The sequence below is a fragment of the Rattus norvegicus genome, chromosome Y, assembly GCF_036323735.1.
Source record: "Rattus norvegicus strain BN/NHsdMcwi chromosome Y, GRCr8, whole genome shotgun sequence".
Taxonomy (NCBI): domain Eukaryota; kingdom Metazoa; phylum Chordata; class Mammalia; order Rodentia; family Muridae; genus Rattus; species Rattus norvegicus.
The window spans coordinates 15,515,408-15,540,011 of NC_086040.1; the positions used below are offsets into that span (position 1 = coordinate 15,515,408).

General features: G+C 37.7%; 2 long non-coding RNA genes across 2 annotated transcripts; one reads left to right on the plus strand and one right to left on the minus strand.

Annotated features, from left to right (window-relative positions):
• The first annotated feature begins 847 nt into the window (after nt 1-847).
• LOC134484351 (uncharacterized) lies at nt 848-12,181 on the plus strand. Its single transcript, XR_010061758.1, has 7 exons — nt 848-966; nt 3,070-3,236; nt 5,040-5,149; nt 5,972-6,063; nt 9,283-9,374; nt 10,009-10,257; nt 11,447-12,181. It is a non-coding gene; the product is annotated as an uncharacterized LOC134484351 (long non-coding RNA).
• On the minus strand, nt 10,771-23,180 carry LOC134484352 (uncharacterized). The gene is made up of 2 exons (XR_010061759.1): nt 23,087-23,180; nt 10,771-12,674 (listed from the first exon to the last, which is right to left on the minus strand). It is a non-coding gene; the product is annotated as an uncharacterized LOC134484352 (long non-coding RNA).
• Nucleotides 23,181-24,604: the final 1,424 nt, after the last annotated feature.

The window sequence follows — 24,604 nt, forward strand, 5'->3', positions numbered from 1 at the left end:
CCCTGCCCATCCTCCTAAATCTTATGTTTAGCCTGAAGAAAGAATCAGGATAATATATTTAAAACCTCAAGTCTGTCCCTGGGAACTCAGGAATTTAGATATTAGAGTACTGATATCTAATGGGACTACAGGAAACATAATCTGTAGTTCATGTTGTCCTTTGCTTTAATGATGTCTGGCAATTTTGGGATAAAATAAGGATTTGGGAGTTTATCATTTGAAGTAGGTGCACAATATTTAAAGGCTTAGATTTACTGTATAGCTGGGACCTCTTTGTTGCAAAAATCAGTTCAAAAAATGAATTGGAAAATAAAATTTTATAAAATATATATACAAAGGAATATATACAAAGTCCCCTATAAAAGAAAGTACAATAAGAAAATGTAATACAATATTCAGTCAAAGTTCTATAGGGCAAATTCTGTCCTTTAGGAAACAGAGAAAACCTAGGAAGTACATTGTATGTCACAGGAATTGAACTGGGAGTAAAATTACTATCCAGAAGTATCTCCTATACTCTATGTGTCTAGATCATTTCTACCCCTGCCAAGTCCCTGTCTAACTTTCTCCATTCAGAGCATGTAACCACTAATGAAAAAAAGAGAAGTCTCTAGGTTTAGAGAGATGTAGTAAGTGAAGGATTCCACTGTGTCACAGGGGAAGATCCTGTAAATCGCACCTTGTATCTGGTAAATGTAAGGAAAGCTGTTCAGCAGGTAGGCCATGGCAGTTCTCAGTGACATCATCAGTAGGCCCTCCCTGAAAAATCTCTTGTATCCTCGAGGGCCCTAGCGTCTTCTGTGATGTCACAAGTGTTGTCTTGACTGCAACTGCCTCTCAGATATTACTTCAGTACCTCTAGGGTTTGCAAATGGGACCCTAATTCAGAGTAAACACACATTTGAGGTAGAACAAAGAAGATGAAGAGATCAGAGATGGGGAAAAAGAAGCTGGCCTTCTGTCTTGGTATAAAAAAAAGGGAGAAATACATGATCCTTGGTTAATCTAAATGAGTGGTTGGTAGTGGTTGAGTGTGATCTCTGAAGAGATAGCCTTGATTGAGCCTTCCACATATGGGAATCAGGAGATGGGAGCCTCTCAGAAGCATCCGGACTTCCCTGTTCTTATGGTTCCTGGAAGTCAGAGAGTTTATATCATTTATTTCTTTATTCCAAAAGCCAAGTGTTGGAAAGGGCACAGTTGTTTTCCTGAGAGCTCATGGCCTTAACTGTTTTGGTCCAAAAGAAAAAGGTTGTAAGGAAGTTAGGATGGACATTATTGTGTCCTCAGCTCAGAGTAAACTTGTCCATGATGTGTATTCCTATAGTGCAGTTTGTGTTTGACTCTGATATCTGGGAGAGAGAAGTGCTTCTAGTTGAGACTTCATCATCTCTGTCTTTCCACTAGTATTACTCTGAATACCATTTTAGATTTCCAAGTCAATAGGTGTTATTAGTTTGCAGTTTTCTTTTCTTTCATATCTTTCTCTTTTTTTAAAGTGTTTAGCAAATTTTAGTGCTTTTTTAAACTGGGTGTTTCTATATTTACATTTAAAATATTATTTCCTTTCTCAGTTTCCTGCCCATAAGATCGCTACCTATACACCATCCCTACTCTAACCACACTATCTGCCCTTTGACATTCCCTTGAACAAGGAGACAAACCTAGATACGACAAAGGTCTTCTCCTTCCATTGGTGCCCAACAAGGCCATCTTCTGCCACAGATGCAGATGGAGCCATAGGTCTGTCCATATACAGTCTTTGAATATTGGTTTAGTACCAGAGAGCTCTGTTTGTTTGTCATTGTTGTTTTTATGTGGTTGAAAGCCCCTCCAGCTCTTGTAACCTTTTTCAAAATCTACCAAGAAGAGGTCCATTTTCAGTTCACTGGTTTGCTGATAGCATTCACCTCTGTATTTGACATGGTCTAGCTGTGTCGCTCAGGATAGATCCATATCTGGTTCCTGTCAAAATGCTCTTCTTAGTTTCATCAATCATATCTAATTTGGTGGTTGATATACATATATACATATATGCATCTTGGGTAATTTGAGCTTTTGGGCCAATATTCACATTTGGTGATTGCATACCATGTTTGTTTTTCTGTAATTGGGTTGCCTCACTCAGGATTACATTTTCCAGTTCATTCCATTTGTCTATGAATTACTTGAAATAATTCTTTTTGATAGCTTGAGTAGTAAACAATTCTATAGATGAATTTTATGAATCCATTCCACAGAAATGTCATCTGGGTTCTTTGCAGCTTATGGGTATTATACATAAGGCTGCTATGAACATAGTTGAGCATGTGTCTTTGTTGTATGTTGGAGCATCTTTTCCGAATATGCTCAGGAGAGGTATGACTGAGTCCTTGGTTAGTGCAATGTCCAATTTTATGAGGAACCTACAGATTGATTTCCAGAGTGATTGTACCAGTTTGTAATCCCACCAAAAAAGAAGGACTGTTCCTCTTTCTCCACATCCTCATCATCATCTGCTCTCTCCTCAGTTTTTTTCTTTTGATTTCAGCCATTCTGACTTGTGTGAGGTGTAATCTCAGGGTTGTTTTCATTTACATTTCCTTGATGACTAAGTATGTTGAACATTTCGTTAGGTGCTTCTCAGATACTTGATTTTCCTCAGTTGAGAAATCTTTTTTTAATTTCTGGACCACAATTTTAATAGGGTTATTTGTGTCTCTGAACTCTAACTTCTTGAGTTGTTTGTATGTATTGGATTAAAGCACTCTATCAGGAGTAGGATTGATACAGACCTTTTCCCAATCTGTTGGTTGCTGTTTTGTTCTAATGACAGGGTTCTTTGGCAGGCAGTTTTCTACTACATTGGAGAACTCACAGTTAGTGAACTAGAATTTGGACTGGCTCTTCCTGACTTCCCTACATGGCCTGAACAGTAATTGGGGAAACTAAAAACCATGTTCTACTCCTACAAGTCATGTGTACATACAGTCATGGATCTAGAGAGGTCTAGCATTGATTCTGGGCATCAGCCCAGTAAATGTATGCTGATCGAGTTTGAATTTTTCATCCTTGCTTCTGTTACTACAGGCTGCGGTGTTCTGAAGCCAAGATACACACTGTGCAGCTGTGAATATGCCTGAGGAGGCTGTCTTCTTGGATTTATGAACCATTCCTAAGGGATCCAGAGGATATCACACCCCTGCCTCAACAGAGCTCTAGAAATCCTGACCCTCTTGCTTCATCTCTATAGGAAGGTAGGTCAAAAGATCACCTGTCAGGTATGTTCTTGAATATCCTTCAGTGTACTAGCATTGGAGTGCAATGAAATATTATGCAGGAGAGGTGTGGGAAATAATTGAACTCTTCCATTAGAGATCAGAGAGATGAGCTATTTGCATTCAATTGACTGTGTATGTTCCTGGTCTTTGGCTTTGATCATGTCCATCTATTGTGTCATACTTCATTGTTCATGTGGCCAACTTGTTGGGAAAAGTACTACTCACAATTGTTTCCGATCCTCCTTCATAGGGTAATAGCTTTTAGTGCAACACTTTGTTCTAGATTAACTGATGTAAATTTTCTTCAATAAGGACATCTCGATTATGCCAAACCATGTGTGTGTATGTGATGTGTGTGTGTGTGTGTTTCTGTGTGTGTGTGTGTGTTTCTGTTTGTGTGCTTAATTGTTAGTTTGCATGCAAGTTTTCATAAATCTTTTCATGGAAAAGTGTCTTTGTTAGAAATCTGCAAACTGTGGATGGTGCAGAATCCAAATGTTCTACCAAAAAATGGCCTTCTAGGAAGAGTAGCATAATCTACTATAAGAGAATACACTTGACAGTAAAACTTGGAGGAAATGCCCTGGCATGTCTATATTATCACTGTGAACTGTGATATTGTTCTCTTGGCTTCCATGGCCAGAAATGCGGGCACTGAAGTAAAGTTGCATCCTGTGGAGCTGTGTATTAGCTTGAGGAGGCTGTCAACTTGGTCACATGACACATGAGAAAGGAATGAGAAGTCAGTAGATGGACATTGTGACACTACCCTCCCAATAGAAACATGGAAGTGTTGACAATCACAGAGTGGGAGTCTCATGTCTGAACTTTTACACCCAGCTAAGGAAAGTCTAACCTCTCTGTTCAATTCCTGAGTACCATCCACAAGGATGGGTAGGCTCAGATGACGCAATTTTGAAAATAAGTCCTGTCCCTTGTGTGCTGGACCTTGTGTCCAGGATATGTGGAAACCATTCAGCCTCTTGATACATTGGAGTTCAGAGTAATGAGAGGCAGACAGAGGGGACAATTCTGTGTTTGATTTACTTGGCCACCATAACTTCATTTTCCATGTAAGGATTTGCTCATAGAAATCTAATGTCTCACACAGGTAAAGACCAAGCTGTATGAAGCCTCAATAACACAACTGGCTCCAGGCTTCTTTCTTAGTTACTAGTATTTACAGTCAGTCCTTCATACCTTGCTTCTGGATTCAAAAATTATTTTTTAGCTTCATATACAAAGGAATATTATTTCATGCTCTCTCTGGGTATGTGTCTTTCTCTACCAATAATAGCCAAAGGGATAAAAGCTTTGACTCTCAGGGTAGAGTATTGAATTTTATATTCAGAGGATTCCTTGATATGCCATTAGAATTTTATTACAAGGGCTACTCCCCTGAACATGCATCAAGGTCTCTGACTCTTTGTCATTAACATACATGATTAAGGGTTGGTGGTCCTAAACACTATGGACTCCAGGACTTACCTGCATCCCATCAGATACGAACTGAAAATGTCCTCCATTTCTTCATGTCTTGGCCAGATTTTGTTGTTAAGGGCCAGGGGGACTGCAGAAGGGATTGAGTCATATGTCTAGCAATCATGGTTGGGAGAAAGAAAATAGCAAATAGGTCCAGCTTGAAGAGAGCTTTCCTCCTCTTTCAGTGCTTCCAAGTGTCTGTAGATTTCCACTTTCATCATGCTTCATTGGGAGACTAGCATTTTCTCTCCTGTGTCTGGGCCATTACTATGCATGTTCCCTTGTGTTTATCTACAGGGTCTGCTGGGAAAGCATCATCCTGACCTTCCACCATCAGTGAGCTCGTAGAGTGATTTAGAAGTTAAAGAAACTGACTATTGAGCTCCAGAAGATGACCTCTGAGTTTGGTAAACTCTCAGGAATACTGACCCCTTGCACCAACACGATTTGAACAAAAGTTAGCCATTATGCGCAGTTCTTTGTTGACTGTCTTGACCCCGCTCTGCTAACCCTAGTTTTCTCACATCACAAGAAACAGCATCTACAATGTCCCCATGCAAAATTGAATTTTATCATGTGCCTCTCACTGGTAGAACATGAAGAGAGGATAGTAGTGTGATGGGAAGCTATTTCATTTCTCAGAATAGCAGAAGCTGTGATTTGAGTAGCTGTCTTGAGATAATGGCAAGTAGTTTGTGAGCTCTCATCATGAATTTAAATAGGCATAGAATGCTATGCCTTTCCCCCGAGGAACAAAGAAAGCTGGTAAGCAACAGTAGCACAGTACTTTAGACTTAGATAGGTAAAGTTTTATTTATTTATTTTAAAGATTTATTTTATTTGCTTAATCTGAGAATATTGTAGCTGTCAAAGACACCAGAAGAGGGCATCAGATGCCTTTAAAGATGGGTGTATGTCACAATGTGTTTACTGAGAATTTCACTCAGGACTTCTGGAAAAACTCTCAGTGCTCTTAAATTTTGAATCACCTTACCAGCCTAAAGTACACTTGATTATAATAATAATAATAACATTAATAATAATAATAATAATAATAATAATAATAAACCTAAATAGTTCAAGACTTATCCTCCTCCAATGCTCTTCCCCCTCCCATGTTTCAAGAAGTACTTACAATAAAAAATCACCATCACAGCTGCCCTTCACTCAGCACTTAAAGAGAGAAATGTTTACTTTGTCTTGGTTATGAAGATTTTTCTTGTTCATAGCTTGAGACCTGAAGCCAGGTAGACTATGGAAATGGGAACTCCTTTTGGAGGAATCTGCTTACGTTGGAGTAACTGGGAAACTGTGACCAAGGGTAAGATGTGGGTCCATTTCTTTATCCCTTGTTGAGAACAAAGTCTCCTCTTCACAGCCTGGGAACAAGGTAAGTGGGGTAAATAGGCATGGCTACAAGTGAATCCAGGTGGGTAAACGTTTGTCCATTAGGTATACAGGGGGAGCATTTCATTGACTAAGCTGAATGTATCTCCTCTCCACTATGCTCTAAATCCGTGCAAGGAAAGTTATGTGGATTTTGTCTATCCTGTGGCCCAACAAGTGTGTTTCACATTCTGTGTGCAGTTTCTTCACTGATATGAACCTTGAGAGAATGGTCAAAGCTAAGGAAAGCCACAGACAACATCATTCTACATTCTAGAAAATCAAGGACTTCTCATAAAAAAAAAAAATCCTTGTAACCGTGAATTCAGCAGTGAGGTAAATTGCAACCAACCTCTGTTCATGATGCTGCTGTCTGGTACACAGGCCTGTTGACTAACTATTCCGCTGGGGAAAGAAAGCATCAAAAATTAGCATGAGATTAAAAAAACTTAAAAATGAGTCAGAACTCTGTCACCTAGCAGTAAGTGGTATCGGTGAGGTGACAAATAACAGAAAGGGTATTTTGTTGAGCAAGAGTTACTCTGCTGGAGTACTCAGATGTTCATATGTCTTCACTTCAGAACCTGTCTCGTGAGACTCTATTGATATCATACTCTAGTCCAGAAAGACCATAACCAAAAGTATATTATTCCTTCTGCAATACAGTGTTGAAACTACTTCACATCACACATTTTCATGTGAGGCTGAAATTAATGTTCTACAGAGATGAAAGCATTGCCTCAATTCTTGTCTTAGTAATTTTTTTTTATTTTGGAAAATGTTTGTTTATTCTTCAGTTCCACACCTGAACTGAAGTAACTGTTCCTCAGAATTATACATAGAAGACATCTGAGTAGTAGTTGACATTTTAGACACGGTCTGCTTGGGTCTGAATGAGCATGCATAGACATATTTTAGCTAAGGGAATCAGGTAGTAGCCAAAGCATTACAGAATCAAACCACTGTAATTATTTTTCTTTTACACAGTTCAAAAACTGTCTATCAACGTCTGTGTATTAAAGGTTGTAGATATTATATCATCCATAGATGATAATATATAAAGAAGATTCCCTTTATTACGCAGATTGATCAAGGAATTCCTACACAATTCTAAGCCAGGAGGGACAAGAAATCACTTTGCTTGGAAACTTGCAATAATATGATGCTGTGGAGCTGTGAGGAGTGTTAATAGATAATGGGAAACCACCTAAAAAGCACAAGCTTTTTTACAAGATGCTATTCAAAAATTATCCAGTGGCAGTTTGGCAACCTACATTAAGCACAAAGAGATGTATTCCCCTCTCACAGATTCTGATCAGAACTATTGAGTATTATGAAAACTACATGAGAACTCACTTGTGAATCACATGTCTGTATAGCTAGGGAGTCACAGCATACATGATATTCAGGAAGCATAGCCTGAACTTGTCAACAGTGGAGGGAGTGCATATAGTGGATGAAGTTTAGGCATGAAACTCAAAAGCCCAAAATACCAGTTATATTTGAGTTTAGAGGACAATAAATACTTAATTGAGTTTTTGGATAAACATATAAATCTAAAGACGCCAAAAATTATGTGTCATACAAATCTGAATTACTATGGAGATATTAATGGTTCATATTATGAGTTTATTTTGTGACCCAGAGGTATAAGTAAATGGTGCAATTTGAAGTGATTAGATATGTTAAAGAGGCATGCAAAACAAAGGAGGCCATGGTATCTTTGAACAAGTGTGCTTCTACAATATGTAGCATGAGTTACTGTGGAGTGACCTACAAACACACACACACACACACACACACACACACACACACACATCCTACAAACAATTGACTTGCTCTGTTCTGTGTGTGGTATGCTGGATTTATCCAAAATATAAAGTGTATACTGCACAAGTAAGTTACACCAAATGCCAATGAAAGAATTCAGAATTCCTCTTCTTTCTTGAGAAAGCATTCTGTGCATGAGCAATGCTTACATTTTAAATTTAATAGGGATGACTTGAAAACAGTAACAAGTGAATCCCACTTTTAAAACAGCATTTGCAAGATGTCTAGTGACTCAATTTTGATTTTATGGACCTGTGGTTGCTCATTTCTCATGATTTTAGGATTGAACCAGGTCATTACTAGACATAACTGTGTAGGGACAGTAAGAGCTTTGACAATTCTTCAAGTTGAAAAACCTATGTAACTGTACTGGCAACAGCTTAATGCAAAATGGAGAAACTTGTGCTTGGGTAAAGTCCAGTACCTAAGACTGAGCAGCTGGTTCAAAGCCATGGGGAAACATTGTATGTTAAAAAGCACTACTGGGTACAGAACATGTTACTAAGATGAAGAAAGCTAAAGGCTTCAGGAAATATGCCTGAGGACGACTTTGAATGGTCAAAATTACATGCTATAAATTTAGTGGTACATATGAGAGGATGAATTTTCAAAATGATTTTCTCCTTAGGAGTGTGAATATTCGAGCTGAGTAAATGCTGCAGCCCACATAGAAAAGGGAAGTGAGTTTCCATTCAGATATTGGAATTCCCTTCATGCTTAGCATGAACATGGGAGGGATTCAAAGAAGTGTTGAAGGACACCAAGAGCTGCTTTCCATCCAGGAGTAGTCTTAGAATATTAATTTGTTCTTGTTATGAGGGATTTCCAAGTTTCTTTTGGAAATAACTCAAGAGAACTACAAAGCCTTCAAACCAAATTCTGTACATGTCTCATCTTAGCTTTGCAAGACCTTGACCTGTAAATGCCCCCAAAGAGGCATATCTTGATTCATATTAAATCTGTATTACACTTGGTGACTGTCTGCCTTCCCGCTATGTTGGCAAGGTCAGCCACAGGGTAAGACTGTTTTGCTAAACTTTCAGCAACAGAATGCTGAGTAGCTTAATTACTGTGTTCTCTTTCTGTTTTGAGTTTTGTTTTCTTCAAGCAGTAGCTTGGTTCAGTTTGGTTGCAACTTTTCTTATTCATTCTTTATTAATTTTTGTTCTTGTGGTGGATTTTCAGTATGGTAAAGGTCATCCACTTTATATTATGATTGTATCATTTAAGCACTTTTTCAAACAAGTTAATGTATATGTTTAAGAATAAATTGTGTTTTTCACCTCTTAAGAAACTTGTTTTTTTTTTTTAATGTGTGCTGTAGTCATCCAGTCATCCCAGAAACCATATGCTGAGATAGAGCACTGAAACTTGCAGGGGCCTTGGGATTGATCATTTGTTCACAGAAAGCCAAAGGTAAACATGTGGATTCAACTTTCAATGTGCCTAATGTGGCCTAATGTGGATACCAAGTTCATGATTGGAAAGGTATTCATGATGCATCCTTGTGGTCATATATTTAGGTACTCCAAAATGTAGTACTCAAGGGATGATCATATAGAAAAAACTAGTGAGAAACTCAATAGTTTTGCTCTAAAGATTTTTAGAAAATGAAAACCTTCACCAATGGAGTAAAAATAAAAATCAGGAAAATCAGACCTAATCTGTCTCTTGTTTGAAATATAGTCTCAGTGGGAACCACACAGAAGAGATAATGTATTCCACATTTTAAAAAACCTTTTTTATACTCAGTTTTTATGTTGTTGGCCTTGAATATGTGTTTGGTGCCTATTTTGGATAGTTGTTTGTTTCATTTTATTATCATTATCATTATTATTGCTATTATTTCTTTTATACATAAGTGTTTTGCATGATGTATGAATTATGCACCACATACATGCAATTCCCACAGAATCCAGTCAAGGTCAGTGAATTCCACTTGGAACTGTGTTACCCTTTTGGTTCTATGTTAAGCAAATGAGATGAAATAGATGAGCTATCTCATCAGCACCTGCCCATGACTTTTATCCTTCCTTTCCTACTGTATTAGCTGAACTGGAGCAAACTCAACAAAGAAAGAAGTTTTGTGAGAACTACAGAAATACATATATTGGATAGGAATGCTTCTTGTCTAAACTGCCAGTCATCCACGAGGGCATTAGCGGATACAGCATCATACCTCAGCATATCTTATTGTAAAGGTTGGAGCAGAACTGTCAAATCTCATCCTGTGTTATGATGTATATTAGCCTCATCAGATTAAATTAAGAATTGAAAAACTACCCCGGGATTGAAAGTGGTAAGAAAATCATGCTAATGTATCATAAATGCAGTGGTAAGAGAAGGATTCAAACTAGTCTTGGGGATGCAGCGTGCAGCAGAGACCACAGATGTTTGGTGGAGAATGATTCAGTTCAAAACTGGGAAGGGAGAAGGATGGATGATATTGTTCTAGAAGATCTCCCAACATTTAAAAAGTGTTTCTTTCAGATCAGTGAATGATTCTTGTAAAGCAACTCCTGGAATGAACTTCTGAGAACAACCATCAGCCAGAAAATTAATGTGTGAAAGAAGAAATTCTGTGTCTCTCCAGATTGTTGCTTTCAAAGCAACAGCCAAAAGTGCCCATCCTATGAATGATACATAGATACATACACATTATAGCAGGATGGATACAGAAAATTTTCACGCCCATGAATGAGGTATTCAGCAGTAGACCTGGCTCAGCAATTAAGGAAATTTGTGCCAAGTCTTGAAACCTGAGCTCTTTCCCTATGAGCCCTGTGATTGAAGAAAATAACAAACTTCAGTCAACTTTTCTCAGATTTTTATGTAGTTGTGGTTTCCTGGTCTTGGTCCACAGAAGGATGGAAATCTAGTTTTCCAATTCTTGTTTATCCTATAATACTTCCTGATGCACTCATGCAAATATATTACTGTGCATTTCATTGATAGGTTACTTTTGCTACTTGAATTCTTTTGCCAATAACAATAGGAAATAAGAAGCACTGTATCAAAGCATCACATGAAAATCGTGCTAAGGGAATGGGGCCACTGAGCTAAAACTCTTACTAGAAACAAACTGCTTCAAAGGTCTTCTCTAGATTCCTGGTGTAGAAGCTGGTGTTTCGTAACAGAGAGTGGATGATGAATCTCTCTGTACAGAGAAAATGGATTGAGCACAAGGATCAGAGGCTGTGGACTACATAATTTAACAATGGATGGATATTTGGAAAGTCCAAGAATCCAATAGATGATGAGTCCACAAGCCTACATGACTCATCTGGTAATTATTATATTGTTAAATCTTCAGTAAGCAGATTCTATTGTCTGTGAGGGTTTGGTAGCAATGGGAGTGCAAGCTAGAAAAAGTAAAAGCTTCTTTCTTCCACATATTCTATGGACTTCAAGTATAATTCATTGTTAAGGGTACATCGAGATTGCCATTTTTCAATAGACCAGTACCTTAAACTGAACCTTCTTTTCAGGGAAGCTGCAGCCTGACATCACGGCTCAGGAGTATAGGCATGGGAAGACCCAGTCTGGGAAGATGTTACTGTTCATAGAGCCCACCTTCCACTATTGCGGAAATACTGAAGACGTCCTCAATCAACTCCCTTTCAAGCATGGTCTTCTGGGATTTGTAGACATCAGAGCCACTAACAACACCAATTCAATTCAAGATTACTTACAATACCTCACTGGACTTAGAACAGTCCCTTGGGTCTTTATAGGTAATCAAAGACTTCATAGGCAGACACAGTGATCTAATCTCCCTATAACAGAATGGGTAGCTGATGACGTGGCCGAAAGAGATTGGAGCTCTGCTGTTATGAAAAGGGTGGCAGTAAATCCCATGTTGACAGCTGTCATTCAGGCATGTTGAAGGCCAGTGCACCTGGGAGTTAATGGGCATCATGGAGGAGGACAGTATTTTCTTGTGACTTGGATTTTCAGAAAATTGGCTTTTATTCTATTCCTCAGTGCTTAATTATGATGCTGTCTGCATGAAACCATGAAGTATGGAATCTTAACAGATCACACAGAATGGATTATCCATACTTCATGTGCTGACATGTCTCTAACTCTAAGCCCATGTTTCACAATCCAGTGCATCTAAATCTCCAGTGAATCAATTACTGATTTTCTACCATGCTGTTCTGCTGATATCATTTTGCAGAAGTCCACTTCCTAATGATTATTAAAGCAATGAATATTGTGAAGTTGTGTATGATCTACACACAGGCCTTTCCCAATTCTGCATTTCCAATTCTCAAATGGTGTTCTCAAACTTTCCTTCCCACAAGCACAGAAGTCCACAATGGTATGAGGATGCTGTTTGAAAAATCAGATGAAGAGTTTTAGCATACATTTTCCTCTCTGTAGCAATATTAATGTAGATGGCAGAGCATGTGATGAATTCAGCTCTGTTCACAAACTGGTTAATTGCTAAGAAAATCCCAAACAGTTGTGAGTTGATTCTAGTCAGAATCCCAAAAATGTCAAATATGATTTTCAAAATTTCAGACCTCTCCTTCAAAGTCCGTCTATGAAAGAAGTTGCTTGCATAACACTGTCCTAAAATATTTATTCCATTCACACGTTTACATTTTGTTTTGATATCTTGCAATGATGTTTATTAATCATGGAACTGCAGATCTCTTCTGGTCTCCAATGAGAAGGATTCATTCTTTAGAAAGATGTATCTGCAGGTGACTAAAGAAATAAGAATAGATCTTGATTAAAGTTCTGGGTTAAAGATGCAACATCCTACCACAAGGATCACATTAGAAGTAGATTTGACATACATACATATATATATATATGTATATATATATATGTATATATATACATATATATACATATATATATATGTGTGTGTGTGTGTGTGTGTGTGTGTGTGTGTGTGTGTGTGTGTGTTAAATCAGACTTGTATGTCTGGTATTTTAAAAAAGCTTACCTGGTTGAAGATTATTTTTAATGTCGGCTTGAATTTGTTCACAAGGGATTTATTGATAATATGTGTGTATCGGTGTACATTAGGCTATAATACTCAGTCTTCCTCTCTTTCTGTCAGTCGTCTGTTATTCTTTCTCCCTCTCTCTGTATCTTTCTGTTTACCTCATCTTCCCCCTGCCTCACTCTCTCTCTTTTGTTCTCTGTCAATTTTTGGATAATACCATATTCAAAATAGAATTTTAATGTATTCAATCTTTTTGTCTACTTCATGGAATAGTCTAAGAAACTTTCACTGCTCTTTAAATGTATAATCAAAATTTTAAACTGAATACATGTTGTCCAATGATATTTTAGGAGGGAGATATTAAATGACCATCTCTGTGTCATTGTTCAGTATATTGCTGTTTTAATTATGCATATTGATGTGATTTAATATCGGTATATCCAATACATCCAGTAAATCATTAATGGCTTAAAAATTATTCTATATTTGGGACTGTAAATACAAAAAGTGTTTTCTGCACCTCTCCTGCCTTCTCTTTAATTTTGTTAATTCTATCCTTTCTTTAACTAACTTAGCTAGAGGTTATGACAATCTTGTTAATACTTTCTACGAATGAACACTTCCTTTCATTCATTATATTGTTGTCCTCATTTTATTGATTTCTGCCATGATGAGTTGTATATACATGTTATACCCCTTCCACAAGGTTCAAAGGTCACCCTAAAACAAGGTGCAAAGAGACTGCAGTTGGCCAAAATGTGGGGGTGATCATAGGAAAATAGTGTCTTCTGGATACACAGAGTGCTCACCTCATGACATAGCAGCTGTGGTTCCCTGCACAGCTTCAAGCCAGTCAACCGTCCAGAATGCAGTGTAAATGCCTGAAAGCTGTTACTCCTAACTGACACACTGTGGACAGTTAGTGTCTTCTGTTGGACGGTTGAACGATTTTTGTATGGGATTACCATGCAGTTATTAAACAGTATTTTAATGTAGAAGATATACAAACGTAGGATTCAAAATATATAGTGATGTAGGTAAAATAAATGGGAAAATTATCATTAAAATATTTGGTGGAAATTCTCAAAAGATAGAAGAATTAAAGTATATTCCTCAATATTATGTTCATAGAGAATGTTTTATTGTATATGGATATTTCATAAAGTGACCTTAATGAATTCTGTTAGTTACAACAGATCAGCCAATTCTGTGAGTTTAGTGATAGCACATTATATGATTTGACCTTAGTAAATTTAAAGTGACTATTTTCAAATATAGTAACCTTTTTTTCCCATGTACACGTTCAACAATGGGCTTCTATAAATAATAATGAAAAAACTAAAACAATGTATATACAGAAAAATAAATAATTTTGTTCACATCTAAACAAAATATTCACAATTGAAGAAACTGAAATGACCAAATATCTAATGCAAAAATATATATCATCCTTATACATTACAAAAATGAAATCAAAATTATTCTGACATTTTTTCATCCCTTTCAGAAACCTTAGTTTAATAACACATGAGCCAACTTATCTTTACTGTGTTATGGAGAGAGGAGAACATTGCTATTCTCCTGGTGAAAATGCAAACTTCTACAGCAACTTTAGAAATCAGTTTGATGTTTCTTCATGAATGTAGAAATGGATACACCTATAGATATAACTCAAGGATATATATCCATATATTGATTTATTCTAGTATAGAGACCCTTGATAATTTGTAAATATTCAAGTGGTTCTTTAACAAATGGATGCATAAGGAAAATATGGTGCATTGACAGACTAGAAAAAAGAAAGCATGTAATTTTCAGGACAGTGAATGAATTTTGTGAAAGTCATCATAGATGACATGACTCAGATCAAAAAAGGAAAATGGGATACTTATTCACTTTAATCTGAATGTTAATTCAGCAAACTGTGTATCTGTATGATCAGTTTAGTGTACGCTGTCCTCATTTTGAAAAAGTACAAGTGTACTTATGAATTGCTGAGGGACACTGTCAGGAACAGGAATGTCAAATGTGAAGAGACAGGGAAGAGGGTGACAATGGAGGGAATATAGAGATGTACAGCTACAATAGAGTGAAATTTCAGTCATAGAATCGAAAACGAATGGAGAAGAATCACTTTTCTTTTAATTTTCATCAAGGCTAATAAACATTTACAATAGGTACAGGGACAGAAGATAAAATATTCATTGGGGTTATCTATTTAAATTTTCAATAAGTACATCTCAAAAATTATGGATTTCAGCTTTCAGTGAACGTGTAGTACAGATAATGACTGTATAGTCCTTAAGGAGTAAGATGTGAATGTCTCTGTTGGAAACATAAATGTATTATATTATAAACATTATATGTGTACAATAATCTATTCCTTTGGTCATATTTCAAATATCATTTCCACAATTTGTCTTTCTTTCTTGAATCACCCAAGCAATTCTTATCCTCTTTGTTTCTAAGAAGGTGCTCCCCAATCTACATGCCCACTTCCACTTCAGTCCTCTACCATCCCCCTTCTCTGGCATATGACGTCTCAACAGGACCAATTGACTCCCTTCCCAGAGATGGAAGATGAGACAGTTGTCTTCTCCATATGCTCTACAATCTATGTAGCAGAAGTCATGGACTGGCCCAAGTATACACTTTTTTGTGGTAAACTTCCTGAGCCTCTGAAGGGTAAATTTAATTGATAGTGTTGTTCTTCATTTTGGGCTCCAATCCCCTTCAGATCCTTCAGGCAATCCCCTAACAATGCCTTTCTGGCTCTCAGATTCTGCCAAATGGTTATCTGTATGTGAATCTGTCACCGTCAGGTGATGGCAGAGCCCCTCAGAGGACAGACGAATTAGGGTCTTATCTGCAGGCACATCTTGACATCAGGAATAGTCTGAGGATTTGGAGTCTGTGGATGAAATTGTTTTTCTGGCTGTGTGGTCTCTGGAATGCCTTTCCTTCAGTCTCTGCTCATTTTTTTGTCTTTGCATTTTTTTAGACTTTGGACATTTATAGGTTAAGGTTTAGAACGGTGTGAGCATCACCTGCTCTTCATAGATGGGAATGTCTAGCTACAGGAGGCAGACTCCTGTGCTTCTATCTCTTTTCTGCTTAGTATTTCAACTACCACCATCCCCGTAAATTTATGGGACACTCTTGCATCCCTGGCATCTGTGAATTTTCTGGGGATACCCAAGTTCAACACTCACCACTGATGTTTATTTTTATTTATGCCAATTTTCCTCTAGATTTCTCTCTTTTCTCTTAATATTGTTTCTACTCCCCCCATTTTGTCTATCGTTCTCTACTTCTAGCAAGGTCCCTCCATCCCTCTGCCTTCCATTATCATTTTGTTCTCACTTCTAAGTGGGTTGCAAGAATCCACAGTTTGGCCTTCTAACATTTTACCCTCCATGTCATAAATGATTTGTGTATTGCGAATACTGATCTTTGGGGCTAATATCCACTTCTCATTAAGTACATCCCATGTTATGTCCTTTTTGATCTTTGTTACTTCACTAATTTCCAGGTCCATTCCTTTGTCTACTAAGTTCTTGGTTTCCTCATTTTTAATACCTGAGTAGTATTTCTTTGTTTAAATATAGCCTACTTTCTGTATTTATTCATCAGTTGAGTTGAAGTTTATCATGATTGTTTCCTGCATTTGACTAATATAAGTAAATGAAGGGAGATTTGGGGCTGTCTGCTTTGTAACTATATAGCCCCAGTTAAAATTACTGACATATAGTCATGGGACTGTTGGAAAGAGGCCTCTCCCATGTATTTATGGCACAGGAAGAAAAGACCAAGTAGTAAACACCCAGTGTCTCCACTGCATGACCCCTTCTGAGCCTGGCTGATGCATGTGGAACTGACACACCTGCACCACACCTGGGTGGTGTTCAATTTACTTCTGCTTTTTGCCTCATCACCCTTTATCCTTAAGATTTAGGCTGGTCTTCTTGGATTTCTCCCAAATTAATTCAGATCTCATAGTTGGTCTTTTGTTAAGTAAGTCATGAGCCAGGTAGTCTGAACCAGGGTTTCCCACTGTGCTTTCCAGATATTTTCTACCTGGAGACTTGGGTATATATGTGGTGAATAAAGCTACAGGAGACTCTTCCTCCTTCCTCTCTTCTCTCACTCTCTCTTCCGCTCTTCCACTCTTCTGCTCTTACTCTTTTCTGCTCTTTCTCTCTCAATCTCTCTCTCTCTTCTTCTCTTCCTCTACTGGCTTGACACGATAACCTGTGTGTGTGTGTGTGTGTGTGTGTGTGTGTGTGTGTGTGTGTGTGTGTGTGTGTTTCTTTCATCCCACAGGCTTTTGCCGGATTCTCGGTACCTTGTCTGTGCTGGCGCTGACAAGTAAGACTGCAATGAACATGTTCAACCACATTTCACTGCTATATGTGGATCATGTTTGAGTATTTGTGTTGAAGTGAGTGGTAAAGTTGGGTCTTCAGGCAATGCTATTTGCAATGTTCTCTGAACTTCCACATTGATATCCAAAGTGGCTTTACAGATTCCAATCCCACCAGTAGTGGAGGAAGTTTCCACTTTGTCTACATCCTAGCTTACTCTGCTGCTGCATTAGTGTTTTGTCTTAGTCACACTGATTGGTGTAATGTAGACTCGCAAGTTCATTTCAATTTGCATTTCTCTGATAACTAATGATGTTGAACATTTCTTGATGTGTTTCTCACCTATTGAGGTACCGCAGTTGAGAATTCTTGGTTTAGCTCTCTAACCCAATATAAAACTTGGGTTACTTGGTTGTGTGGGAGTTTACCTTTCTGATTTATTTCTATATTTTTTATTATGGCACTCTACCAGATATAGGATTGGTTAAAGTCTTTTCCAAATGTGTAGATTTCTGTTTTGTCCTATTGGCAGTGTACTTTGCTTTAAAGAAAGTTTTCAGATTGATGAGATTTCATATATTGACTGGTGATCTTAGAGCCTGAACCTTTTGTATTTTGTTCAGAAAATTTTCTCCTGTGGAAATGTGTTTGAGTCACTTTCTGACACTTTCCCTTCTGTTGGTTTCTGCATATATGCTTTTATATAGATTTCTGTGATGCACTTGGGCTTGAACTCTTAAGAAAGAGATAGAAATGGATCAATTGCCACTCAGCTATATCCAGACTAAGTGTTAGGGTAGCATCCTTTCTTAAAATGCTTTCTGTTATGTACTACTTATTTAGTCATCAGGTAAATGCAAATCAAAACAACCCTGAGATTCCACCTCACACCAGTCAGAATGGCTAAGATCAAAAACTCAGGTATTGCAGATGCTGGAGAGGATGTGGAGAAAGAGGAACACTCCTCCATTGTTGTTTGGATTGCAATCTAGTACAACCTCTCTGAAAATCTGTCCTGAGTTTTTTCAAAAATTGGACATTGCACTGCCTGGGGACCCAGCTATACCTCGGCATATACCCAAAAGATGATCCAACTTACAACAAACACTCATGTTACAGTATCATATCAGCCTTATTAATAATATTTAGAAGCTGGAAAGAACTCAGATGCCCTTCACCAGAGGAATAGATAGATAATGATATATATATATATATATATATATATATATATATATATATATATATATATATATGAAGTACAACTACTCAGCTATCAAAAACAATGAGTGCAGGAAATTCAAGCCAAATGGATGGACCTAGAAAATATCATCCTGAATGATGTTTCCCATTCACAGAAAAACACAAAATATGCACTCATTGATAGGTCGATATTATTCCAAATGCTCAAATTACCAAACATACAATGCACAGACCACATGAAACTCAAGAAGGAGGGCCAAAATACAGATGATTCACTCCTTCCTTAAAATATCCATAATAGGTGTAGGGGGCATTGTTTTTAGGAGACTGAAGGAATTGCCATTCAGAGTCTGCTGGACATGTGCCGCATTGTATATATAATGTTGATAAAGCTAAGAAGTGCATGCTGGCAGGAACTGTATATAAGGAACTGTATATAGATCCCTCCTGAGAGACACAGTCAGAGCATGGGAAAACAGAGAGGAATGCCAGCAGCAAATCACTGAACTATGCATAGGACCCCTTTAGGAGGAATTAAAGGAAGGACTAAAGAAGATGAAGGAACTTGCAACCTTAAAAGAAAAAAAATTGATATTCCACGTACTAAACCACAACTCAAAGACTATACAAGATCTGACCCTGGGCTCCAATTCAATATGTAGCTGTGAATAGCCTTGTTGAGGCATCATAGTGAAGCCATTAGTCCTACTAAGGTTGGACACTTCATGTAGGGGAAAGTTCAGAGGGGTGCTTTAAGGAAGGAAATGGATGTGGAGGGGACAACCACATTATAGAAGGGGAAGGTGAGAGTTTCAGGTTGATGGACAGGTTCCCCAGAAGGAATAAAATTTGAAATGTAAAGAGTAAATACCGAATTTAATAAAAATAGGAAAAAAATATGTGTAATCTTACACGTCAAAAATCTTACTCTTGAATAAATATAGCTTTTGAGATTTTAAAACATTTATTTCCCATGGAAATTAATATTGTGTACGCACATGGAATACAAGTGCTCAGCACTATATTAGTTAGTTATATGGAGCCTGAGAACTGAACTCAGATGTTCCAGAAATATCGTTCAGAATAATTTAAAAGGTTATTGAATTATTTCTACATTTATCAGACTATGTACAATTACTGTTAAAAAGATACAGAAAAGTTACTTTTTCTTTCAAAAACATTGCTAAAGAAATTCCAGCACTGGCTCAATATGAACTAGGGTGGATATTATAAGGTATTATTAACCTACTGTCTTCCTATGAAAATAAATTCTGTACCTATTTATTTATTGCATCTTTGATTTTTTATTGTATGAAATATCAAAATCTACATTGCATGCCATTATCATATACTTAAAATATTAATTTAATTGATTGTAATATGGCCCACATGTAGTGGGCCATTGGAGAAATGTAAGGATTGGTGAAAAGTGTACGTTCTCCTCTTTGTTAAGCTTGGTATGTTTCAAAATCAGAAAAGTAGAGTGACTGAGACTGAAATGTAAAAACTAAGTAATTACATATGGTGTCCTATGCTGTGAAAATGATAAGCACGCTCAATATTTAAGATTTTTATGTTTAAAGGAAACAGAGTTATGTTAGATTGCTTTTAATGGAAATCGTTCTGATGAGACAATTGGGCCTTAGTAACGAATGCCCACAAATATTATACACTGCTATGCTTACTATTTTAAATTAATAATACCTGGAGGCGGCAAATGCTGTATGAAGTTTCATCCACTATACCCCTGTTTAGAGATTGTTTATGTTAGAGATAAAAAGGGTTATCTTCGGTTCCTTATTGAATTTTATTTAATTAAATGAATGTTTTCAAAAAGAAATAATAAAGAATATAGCCATACCTGAACAGATTTTTTGTCACATGTTTTTGTTATTGTACTCACTCTGTGTGATTTGACTAAAGGGGCAAGCAATATTGTTAGTATATATGACTCATTCATCACATTAAATCATCCACTAACCTTCAGCATGTTCAAATTAACAACATCCATGTTGAAACCTGTACCAACTTTTGACTTTATTTCCTTTTCTGCCCTATTACAATTTGATGCCATTTTTCTAGTATTTACCATGGATTTGTAAATAAACCTGCTTATATAGTCCACTCAGTATCACTTGTAAATATTATTTAACAAGTTGCACTCAATATGAAAGTTCACGTCTTTTACACTTATGGTTTACAATTGCATGAAGCACTTCCCTGCATGAGGTCTTCTACAAGCTCTATTTTCTCTTCCAGAAGTGTTCTTCCTATGCTTATTATCACATGAAGCTGTCTCCCACTCTACCCTCAGTCACCCAGACCTCTCCACTTCATGGGGACTCAAGTCTCTTGACAGTTCAGTGCATCTTTTCTTGTTGTGTCCGGAACCAGCACTCCTGTCACAGTGGCCTCACATTAGCTGGTGCATGATGCCGCATTGATGGCTCAGTGTCTGATAAAAAAAAACACTGGGGTCTATATTAGTTAACACTGGTGGTCCTGCTACAGGTTTACTCCCCTCCTCAGCTTCCTCCAGCTTTTCCCTAATTTGACCACTGGGCTTAGCAGCTTCTATTCACTGACTGAGAGTAATTGTCTGCATCTGACTCTTTCAGCTGCTTGTTGGGTCTTTCAGAAGGCAGTCATGTCAGGTCAGTTTTGTGAACATGACAAAGCATGAGTAGTAGTGTCAGACCTGGGGGGCCTCTACTTAATCTGGTTCCTGGATAGGGCAGGTCACTGCAATTTCTTTTTCTCAGGCTCTTCTCTGGTTTTGCCCCTGAAGTTCTTTCAGACAGGAACAAATATGGCTCAGGGTTTTGATTTGTGGATGGTAACCTTATCCCTCACTTGATGCTCTCTCTTCCTCATGGAGGTAGTCTCTGCAATTTCCCTCTCCCCACTCCTGGACATTTCACTGAGTCCTGATAGTCTCTTACCTTTCAGGTCTCTGGAATATTCTAGAGCCATCACCCACCTCCACCATTTTAGCTCCTGATGTTGCCTGTTTCCATTCATTCTGCTGGCACTCAGGGCTTCAGTCCTTCTCCCCACCAATACCTGACCATGTTCCCCTCTTTCCCTTGCTGTCTCCTTTCTCACCCAGGTCCCTCACTCTTCCCTCCTGTGGTTCATTTCTTCTCCCTCTCAAGTGGGATTGAGATTCTTCACTTTTGCTGTTCAGCTTGTTTAACTTTTATTTTTCCTTTTATAAACATTGACTATTTTTAATTTCAAAAATTATTCACTTTCCCAGTTTTCCAGTCATAAGAGTCCTATCCCTTCCCACACCACTTCTTCTATAAAGCTCTTCCCCCACACCAACCACTCCCTTTCCCAGCACCCCCTGACATTCACCTACACAAGCGGTTCCAGCTTTGGTAGGCCTGAGAGCTTCTCCTCCCATTGTTGTCCAAAAAGGCCAATCTCTGCTACATATGCAGTTGGAGCAATAGTCCTGTCCATGTAGAATCTTTGAATATTGGTTTAGTACCAGAAAGCTATGGGTCACTGGCATTGTTGTTCTTATGGGCTTGAAAGGCCATTCAGTCCTGGTAATTCTTTCTCCAAATATACTAACCAGAGGTTTGTTTGCATTCCAGTCGTTTTCCAATAACCTTCACTTCTGCAATTGGCATGCTCTACCTGGGTCTCTCAAGAAAATCAATATCCGTTTCCTGGCAACATGTACTTCTCTGTGTCATCAAACTTATGTAGTTTTGTGCCAGATCTATATACATATATATATATGGTGGCTTCTACAGCTCTGTGGTAAGGTGGAATTTTAGGATGGATTCTGTGCAAATAGGTCAAAAATGTAAAATCACCGAAGGTCAATGCCAATCAGACTCCCTCCTGTTATTAGGAACCTATTGAATTTGAGGTATCTCTGTACTTCAAGCCATTCCTCTTCCTGCCCATCCTCCCGAGTCTTGTGTTTGACCTGATGAAAGAATCATGGTAAAAACTCCAAAACCCTTAAGTCTTGCCCTGGGAACACAGGAAGGTAGATATTATAGAACGGATATCTAATGGCACTAGAGATCCTCATTCTACAATCCATGATGTTCTTTGCTTTACTGATGTCTCATAATTTTTGGATGAAATAAGGCTTTGGGTTTTTATGATTAGAATGAGTTACACAATAGTTACACTGTTATATTCACTCTATAGCTGGGCAGGCATTTTTGCTAACTCATTGCAAAAAATAAAATTACAAAACAGAATTTTTCAGTACACATTAATAAATATATATATATATATGTATATATATATATAGTCTCCTATAAAGGAAAGTACAATAGTAAAATGAAATACAATATTCAATCAAATAAAGGTCTGTAGGGAAAACCCTGGTCTTTGGGTAACAGAGATAACCTAGGAAATTGAAGTGTATGTCACAGGAATGGACCAGGGAATAGAATTATTATCCAGAATAAACACCTCTACCTCATGTTCCTAGATCTTTTCTACCCTTGCCAAGTGCCTGACTAACTTTCTCTATTCAGAGCATGAAACCAATAATGAAGGAAAAAGAAGTCTCTAGCTTTAGAGAAAAAGAGTACATAAAGGTTTCCTCTGTGTCACAGGAAATATACCTGGTAAAGGGACTCTCAAAACTGGTCAATGTAAGGAAAGCTGTTTAGAGGGAGGCCATGGCAGTTCTCAGAGACATCATTATTAGGCCCTCCCTGAAAAATCCTTTGTAACCTGGAGATCCTTCTCCTATGATGTCACAAGTGATGTCGTGACATCAACTGCCTCTCAGATATTCCTTAAGTACCTCTAGGGTTTACTAATTGGCCTCTAGTTCAGAGTAAACATCAATTTGGGAAAGAGACCACAAAGGATGAAAAGGTCAGATATGGGGAGAACGAAGGAAGCTGGCCTTTTGTCATGGTATCAAAAAAGGAAGAAATACATGGTCATTGATACAGCTCAGTGAGTACCTGTTAGGGATTTAGTGAGATTGCTAAAGAGATAGCCTTGATTTGAGCCTCCCACCTATGGGAATCAGGAGCTGGGAGCCTCTCAGAATCATCTGGACTTCCCTTTTCTTATGGTTCCTGGAAATCAGAGAGTTTACATCATTAATTTCTTTATTACAAAAGCCAAGAGTTGGGAAGGGTACAGTTGTTTTCCTGAGAGCTCATGGCCTTTACTCTTTTTGACAATAAGAAAAATGTCCTAAGGAAAAGGGAGAGACAGGTATTTTGTCCCTAGCTCAGAGTAAACTCCTCCATGTTTTGGATAACTATAGTGCAGTCTGGGAAGAAGCAGTGCTATTAGCTGAGACTTCATCATCTCAGTCTTTCCACTAATATTTCCACTGACTACCACTTTACTTTAATGAGTCAATATTTATGATTACTGTCAGTTTTCTTTTCTTTTATTTCTTTACTTTTTTATTTTTAGCAATTTTTATTGCTTTTTTAACTTGATGTTTCTATATTTACCTTTAATGTTATTTTGTTTCTCATTTTCCTGCCCATAAGTTTCCTAACCGTATCCTTCCCCTTCTTCTCTAACTCCCCTGACTGCGCCTTCACATACCCTTGTACTGGGAGAAAAACCTACACAGGACCAATAGCTTCTGCTTCCATTCATGATGAACAAAGCCATCCTATGCCACATGCAGTTTGAGGCATAGCTCTGTCCATGTACATTCATTGAATATTGTTCTAGGACCAGAAAGCTCTGTTTCATTGATATTGTTGTTCTTATGGGACTGAAAGCTCCTTCAGCTCTTGTAATCCTTTCACAAAATCTGCCAACAAGAGGTCTGTTTCAGTTCGCTGGTTTGCCACTAACATTCACTTCTGTAGTTGAAATGATCTACCTGTGTCTCTCAGGAAAGACCTATAACCAGTTGATGGCAGAATGCAATTTTTAGCTACATCAATCTTATCTAGTTTTGCTAGCTGATGTATATTATATACTTTTGGTGGCACCTACAACTATGTGGTTAGGTGGAATGGTAACATGGATTCTGAGCAACTAGGTCAAGAATGTAGAGTTCAGAAATGACAATTCCAAATAGACAACCTCCTGTTCTTATGAACGTATTTACGTTGAGGTTTCACTTGTCCTCAAGCCATTTCTTTCTGCCAATCCTC